This window comes from Helianthus annuus, chromosome 4 (assembly GCF_002127325.2).
Source record: "Helianthus annuus cultivar XRQ/B chromosome 4, HanXRQr2.0-SUNRISE, whole genome shotgun sequence".
NCBI lineage: Eukaryota > Viridiplantae > Streptophyta > Magnoliopsida > Asterales > Asteraceae > Helianthus > Helianthus annuus.
The window spans coordinates 46,797,320-46,805,360 of NC_035436.2; the positions used below are offsets into that span (position 1 = coordinate 46,797,320).

The window sequence follows — 8,041 nt, forward strand, 5'->3', positions numbered from 1 at the left end:
ATATAATACTGTTATATATATTTTCTAATATGACATTATTTTCTAAAACATTGAAAATAGCACTTCAAAACTGTTTGTGCTAGTTTCAAACCTGTTTTGTGCTGGTTATGTCTGTGCTAGTTTTGAAATTGTATGTGTTGGTTTCAATACATAAATTTATATAAGTGACACAAATATTTATCCACATCAATTTATGAAATTGGCACATCAATTTATGAATTAGCATATAAAATTATATAATCAATACAAAAAATCATATAAGTAACAGAAATATTTAAATAAGTAGCATATTATTTTATAAAATTTGTGTAGCAATTTATGAAATCAGCACACAAAAATATATAATGAGCACAAAACGTTTGTGATGGTTTTGACGTGCTAATATTAACTTTACATTAATGGGTGATAATTAAATGTCGAATAAACATAGCATATAGAATTAGGATTTGATGAGAAAAGAATAAGTATGTTTAATGAGACGAAGAGTTCAAAGCAATAATCGATGGTTTAATTGTTTAATGGATATATTTTTATTAAAATCAATTGTCGATGTATTTATGGAAAATATAATTGTAGTAAAAAACTAACTAGTTGCAAAAAACAAAATAGGAATCCCTAAAATCAACATTAAAACAAAAGTACAAAAATGTCCCACTTCATAAACAAAATGGATGCCATGTGGTGGCTTGGTATTGGTTCTTACTGTTTTTACATAAAACTTGGTTTATATCTGATCCCACTCCACTTTGCATAATAGTAACAATGTTTCTCGTCCGTTTCATTAAAATCACTCAAGTTACATTGTTGTTCAAATCTTACCTATTTACTAGGTTTCCAAGTTACTTTGATGATGTCTCATATCACATTAACTTTTTAAGTCTTAACTAGTGGGTTTTCTCGCGCTCCGCAATAGATTTTTGATTGGTATAGATTTGGTTCGTTACGTAGTAGATTCGGTTATGCTCGGTATAGCTATCGAAGAGATATGCCTGACTAGATATCGATACGTGTTTTACATCGATTGAAAAATACAAAAAACGAGTACTTGCACCAACACCAATGATCAATTCGATTCGTTATTTACCGTTAACAGAGCACTTAGCTTACATACCACCACTTCGAGACAACCACAAAAATAAATATGGCACTGATACCGGTGTTTTGGGCCGGCAATTCTGACACGAACACAATAACACGATACGAACCTACACGAAGTTAACAGGTTTCGTGTTTGACCGTAACAGGTTTCGTGTCTAAACAGGTCGACACGATAAGACCTGTTTAAATTTCGTGTCTAAACAGGTTAAAACCCGTTAACCTGTTAAGACCCGTTAGTGACCTGTTTATTATTTTAAATTAAAAAATATATCAAATATGTGGGGTGGGGTGGCGACATGTGGAGTCAGAAAGATATACCCAAAATTTTGAAATCCATTCTTCAATTCACGCTCCAATAACCAAACAAACCCTAAATTTCCTAATTCAGTCGCCGCTCACTTTCATCATCAACAGCGGCCATCTTTCATCATCATCGGCCGCCATCTTTCATCATCACCGGTGAGCGGCAGCCATCGTTCATCACTTCACGTCTATTCCAGCCGTCTTTCATCCTCACCGGCGTCGTTCTACCATGTAAGAAACACAAATATTTTGTCTGTGAATGGTGTTGGTTATTGAAAGAACATGATATGGTAGTTGATGTTGTTAGGGTTTGATATGACTTTGTTAATCTAAATTAAAGTTTTTTTTAACAACCTCATGTGTAGGTTGCTCGCTAATTCTCAGTGTCATTCTCCATATTATAGTGTATGTTTTTGAGGTAAAGGATAAATCATAGTTTGGACAAACATGTGATAGAAAATTATGAAAGTGATGAATATATAGCCTAATAGGTGAGAGAAAAATAATGTGGTATTGGACATTATAGTAAACATAAGCATTATTTTGCATAAATTGTTAGTGTGACTTTCAATCTAGAACGGACCCAGCTGGTTTAGCCTTGGCCCTTGGGTATATGGACATTTTCTGATCATAGATTCACTCTCATGGTCTATAATGTTGAACATAAATCTATCTTTATGGTTTTGTTCATCTATATTTTGAATTTATGATCTCGTTCACTTTTAATGATCTAGATATCTATAAACTTATGTTATAGGATTTATGTGAATTAAATACACGTAAACTAGGCATGCGCAAATTGATGAGTTATGTCATGTGTGATGGACCAGGTCATATTCGTGTCTTAACAGGCCGTGTTCGTGTCTTAACAGGTCGTGTTTGTGCCTTAACAGGTCGTAATAAACACTCAAAAAATGGCTAGAATTTAAGGAATGTGTTTAGTGACGGCATCAGATTCCTAATTGATGGAGAAAAGTCTGGTGGCAAGAAAAGCTGCTTCCAGGAGGTTGTCAAATGTTTTCGCTCGACGATTCCATTCTTGGGTGGTTGGTTTGGCCCTTGTTCCTGTAACTCGAATCCTAGCCCGGTATATCTCATTTTAGTTTTACACCGTTGTGAACCTTACGCCTTTTTTACTCTCTGATCGAGGTTGTCAGCATTGAAAAATCTTCATAAACTAAATCACACATTTTCGTAACATTTTCGTGTCTTAACAGGTGTAACCTGTTTATTAACAGGTTCGTGTTCGTGTTTAGAAAATCTGACACGATAAGATTTCGTGTCGTGTTCGTGTTTACAGGTTTCGTGTTTGTGTCTTAACAGATCGGGTTAACCTGATATGCCAGCCCTACCGGTGTTATTTTGACAATATCAATTCGTTTCTCAAGGTAAATGATAAAATAATCAACTATAATTGACCCTTAACAGTATATTCAAAAGTTATAAGACGTTAAAGTATATTACTAAAATAACGAAAAGGGTAGACACGTCATTTTATAAAAGAAATAAAATAAACCGTGATGTAACTTTGATGACATGTAAGCTTGTTCTTCAATCACTTGTATGTTATTATTCACAACTCGATTTTGAGTAAAATGATCTATATGTAGATAAAAATAAGCAGGTCATAATGATTAAAATTTTTATAAAAAATTCATATCTTAAAAACTATAAGAAAATCAGAAAATTTATAATAATATATTATAATAGTATAATAAACAAAAAAAAACCCAATATTTTGTAAATCTAATCTAAATTCTAATAAAAGACTTCAAAAAAAATGCCATGTGTTAGTACCATATTATTCCTTAAGAAAATCTATATTAATAGTTTTAAAATTTTAAATTATTACTATTATTTTTTAAAACAAAGTTTATCTAATAATATACCATAAAAGATTAGTACAAAAGGATTAATAAGTTAATATGCTAATCAAGAAAATCTATCTAATAACATACCGTAAAAGATCGGTACAAATAAAAAATGATAATAAGTTAATTAGCTAATCAAATATACCTTTTTATATTAAAAATACTAGGTTAGAACCCCGTGTAATACACGGGTTAAATAAATGTAATTTTATATATCAAATAAAAAAAATATTTTTAAAACCTCGTTTATTACACGGGTTGAATAAATGTAATTTTATATACCAAATAATAAAAAAAGATATATCTCTTTACCCAAAAAAATATATCTCTTTACCAAAAAAAAATATATCATTTATTACATGACTTGAATAAATGTAATTTTACCTTTCAAAAAAAAAAAAGAATAAATGTAATTTTATATATTAAATAATAAAAAAATTATATCTTTAAGAACTCTGTGTATTGTACGGGTTGAGTAAACTTTATTTTATATATTAAATAATGAAAAAAATTACATTTTTAAGAATCTCGTGTATTGTATGGGTTGAGCACATGTAATTTTATATACCAATCAATAAAAAGTTATATCTTATTATATCTTTATAAACTCTGTGTATTATAAAATTTTTGGACTAAACTGACAAAAGGCCAAAAACACAGGGACTAAAATGGAATTTAACTCTTTACATTATATTAATTTATATTTAGTGTACGTCTTTTGTTAATGTCAAAATAAATAATTTTGAAATCTAATAAATATTTCAAAAGATTATATTATCTCCTATATGAATTGTTTAAATTTAATTTTATAATTATCTTTTAATTAATATTAATTATCTATAATTAAGTATGAGATAAAGATGAGGAAACTAAAAAATAGATGGCTCCAATAAATGACATGTGTCCCAAAGTTGGTTTCTTTTATTATATAGTATAGATATGTTGATAATTTGTATCATATCTAATGTTTGATATTATTCGTTATCATATAGCTTAGCCAAGTTCAATCAGCAGTATACGTTTTCTTTTTTCCAACTTAAATATTTAATCTCTTTGGTCAATATCTTTGCCCCGGCGGCGCGAATGCATGAATTATATTCTGAGAGTGCGAACAAAGGTTTCAACCAAGTTTTCAACGAGGTGCGATCGAGATTTTTACCTATAAAATAAACTAAACTTTTTTGTTTAAGGTGTGCATCCGCTCACCAACCACAACACCTAAGTGTGCTCCTGTCTGCCCCGTCCATATGATATGATCAAGATTTAAAACCAAGTTCAATCAGAAATGTAAGATTTCTTTTTTTCAATTTAAAGATTTTATATTTCTGCCCCATCCATACCATATGATTAAGATTTAATATCTCTGCCCCTTCCTTCCATATGATCGTATAGGAAAACCAAAATTTTTAAAAGGGTAAAAAAGATGATGATGCGTGGAATGAGGTCTTTTTATCTTAAAATACGATTCTTATCAACTAAATATAAGCAAAATAACTTATTGTGTCGTATGTGGTTTCAAACTAAATTGTACAAAAATAACTTATTTTTGTAAGTTTTTATTAAATTAGATTTATATTGATAACGGTATTTTTATAATTACGATACAAAAATATGACGCATACTTCAAGTATAACTCAGATATTAAGCAATTTATAAACAGGGTGGGTATTTAATAACTATGAGATAATTATCAGATATACTTAATTATTTTATTGTGCTCTACACGTATTCAATTTTCATTATTCAATTCGTGTAACACACGGGATTATAACCTAGTGTTATAATAAAAAAGTACCGTAAAAATATAAGAACAATAAAATGATATAAAATTACGAAAAATAGTTATTAGGCAGATAGTCAACTACATAGATAATTAGCATGCAATAAACATAACAAAATCGCAGCAGTCCCAAATCATTGGTGCATGTAAAATATTGCATGTATACATGTATGATGTATGTATCCATGTGAATACACTAATAAGAACATGTGTACTCATTCAAATTTTGGGCGGTTTTTTACACAACCACGCTCAGACTTCGGCTCTCCTGGGCGTTTTTGAGGGAAAATTTTGAAAGGCGTTTTATATACAACGCCATGGCCCCTTGTGTGTTGACCAATCACCTTTTTTTGATGGTTTTTTGTCCAATAACATTTTTTGATAGTTTTTTTTATTTAATTCTATTATTAAACCCTTTTTAACATAATGCCCCATATCCTCACTACACCCATTTATGAAAAACGCACCATTGCTGACTAGCCCGCCACATAACGCAAAATGCCCCAGGATGGGGCCTTATTTATGTGTACCACTACACCTACTCTAATAAAAAAAACCCTACCAATATAGGGTTTTAATGTTATATAAATGCTTATACAAATTATATAATAGTGACAATGGCTTTTTATCTAAAGATTTAAATTTAAAAACTGACATTTTCTTATTTGTTTTTGAATTTAGAAATTAGGATTTTTTTTATTATTTAAATTCGGAAAAGATATTTTTAATCTTAAAATTTGAATAAACTAGAACTTAGGTAAGCCCTTCACGACGGTTGATGTGAGGATGTTTAACTTGGTTTTAATATATTTAATTATGTGTTCTTAAGTGTTGATTGTATAAAACTATATTTTACTTTGAGAATAATATAAATCTAAGGTACGTGAAGCTTAAAGGATGTTTTTCGGGAGTTGTACGGGAGTTAGAAAGATATGAAGGAAAGAGGATAGAAGATAATAGGGTGAATATGGGTTTGGAGGGTGTTTATGGCGAGTTTGGATGAAAATTCGAAGCCGGAGGCAAAAACTGAGCAAGAATCACCTCATGAACCTAAAACAACTTATTCAATAAAAAAAAAAAAAAAAAGAAGAAGAATCTCCTCATCGCTGAAGTGTCGTTTGTGTGCTGTTCCATCTGGTGTTTGCAATGTAACTTGAACCACAAAATAAGATGCATGTCATTTAGAACTCTTAATTTGTTTTTTTTTTTTTTTTTTTTTGAACAGCAAATTTCTTTTATTCCATGTTGTCTATGTGACTTGAACCAAAGACCTCACTTTTCCAAGGTGTTTAATTGTTTAAAGACTTTTCTCATGCCAATGGACCACCACCCCATTGGTAGAACTCTTAATTTGTTAGTCGCATATGTGTACATGCTTTATTGTCATTAGAGAACAATTACAAGATGAACCACATGAAATCTTACTCCTTGGATAAACTAGATGAAGGGTGAGAAATTTCTGTGCAAACTCCATCGAAAGCACCACGACAAGTTAAATACTGTTATTTGTCACAACAATTAGCCCAGTCGTAGCAACATCAAACCCTATTTAAAAAATGAAAACAATGTACTCTACTGATTCTCATCATTGTCCATTGGAGCACTCAAACTTCGACCTATTGGAAAGAATACCGTTACACACCTAGATACCACTAGGCCAAAGACCCTTTCATTACCCTATAGTAAATAACCGAGTTTTTGATTGCCCGGGATTTCTTTTAACATGGATAAAAAAACTTCATGTATGTAAATAACATTTAAAGTTCACCCCGTGTGAATAATGAATGAAAAGTTAGTCTTACTAGACTTCTTCATATAACCACTAAAAAAAAGGGACCATATATATGGTTTGACTGATTAATGCCAAGGTTCAATTGGCCAATAGCTTAACCATATACTTTTTTTTGTTTTGAAAAACAAGGCCAACCAATTTTATTCCAAAAGAGAAACCAAACTCAGCAAGCAGCTGAGAGTTACAACCCCACAACAGGAAGAAAACAAAACAACACGAGACAATAAAAAAACTACACATCACCACTAGGAAAACTGCATTATTTCATCCAATCCTCCATCTTAACTTTTAACTGATTGGTCAACCAAAGGAAAGCTAAATCTTTGATGAAGAATTTTTTGTTTAGGGTGTGTAATATTTTTAAAGATTTTAGACCCTTAGCTATTTAAAAAAATCAGTTCATAGCAAGTCGGATCGAGTCGGGTCATGTAAGGCAAAAGAACATCAAACTAAAATTTATATAATTATTAAAAACACGTAAAACGTCATTACAAACGTATTTAAAATTTTACCCTACTGTAGGATCGGATTCTGACCCAAACGAGTCGATCAGAGGAGTTTGATCAGATACAGGTGCGGAAAACAAGTACCTGACGTAAAAACAGCTAGATATCTTCTTAAATCTCTTTTCTGATTAATTTGACAGCTTTTACATTCAATTCTCACACCGGCAGCACCTCGGTATGGAAATCTAAGAGTTACAAATGAGGTCCTCTTTTGTTGTATATATAGGTGAGTAGGTCCCCTTATACGGACATGTCCGTATAAGCGGACCTGCCATAAAAGCGGACCTACTATGTCCGTAAAAGCGGACCTGACACAAAAGCGGATCTCCTATGTCCGTATAAGCGGACCTCCTATCTAAAACACATAAACTCTCCAATTTTCTCGTAAAACGCGCCCTAATCTATACATTACAATGAAAGACTCGATCTAAGACGAAATCAACAGATGTAGTGCACCAACACCTACAAGTTTTAATTTTTTGAAATCTATCCAAAACAATATCTAGAGATACTAAACACCCCAAAGGTTCATTACATTCTGACGCATTGTTCCTATCACATATAAATCGCTCCATAAGTTCATAAAACAACACAAAAAACTTAAACAAAATAAACAATCATATTCATCCATAATCCGTAATTTTCAATTTTATTTTCAAAGATTCAAGCCCTAGTATTAAATGTTGATTAC

The 8,041-nt window shown here is 31.1% G+C and overlaps 1 long non-coding RNA gene across 2 annotated transcripts; it reads left to right on the forward strand.

The window, feature by feature from the left end:
- Positions 1 to 2,450: 2,450 nt before the first annotated feature.
- On the forward strand, positions 2,451 to 6,138 carry LOC110934615. 2 transcript variants are annotated; one of them, XR_004891147.1, is made up of 3 exons: positions 2,451 to 2,488; positions 2,725 to 2,789; positions 5,932 to 6,138. It is a non-coding gene; the product is annotated as an uncharacterized LOC110934615 (long non-coding RNA). The 2 variants fall into 2 exon arrangements; XR_002588486.2 differs by lacking the exon at positions 2,451 to 2,488 and having other exon boundaries at positions 2,705 to 2,789.
- Positions 6,139 to 8,041: the final 1,903 nt, after the last annotated feature.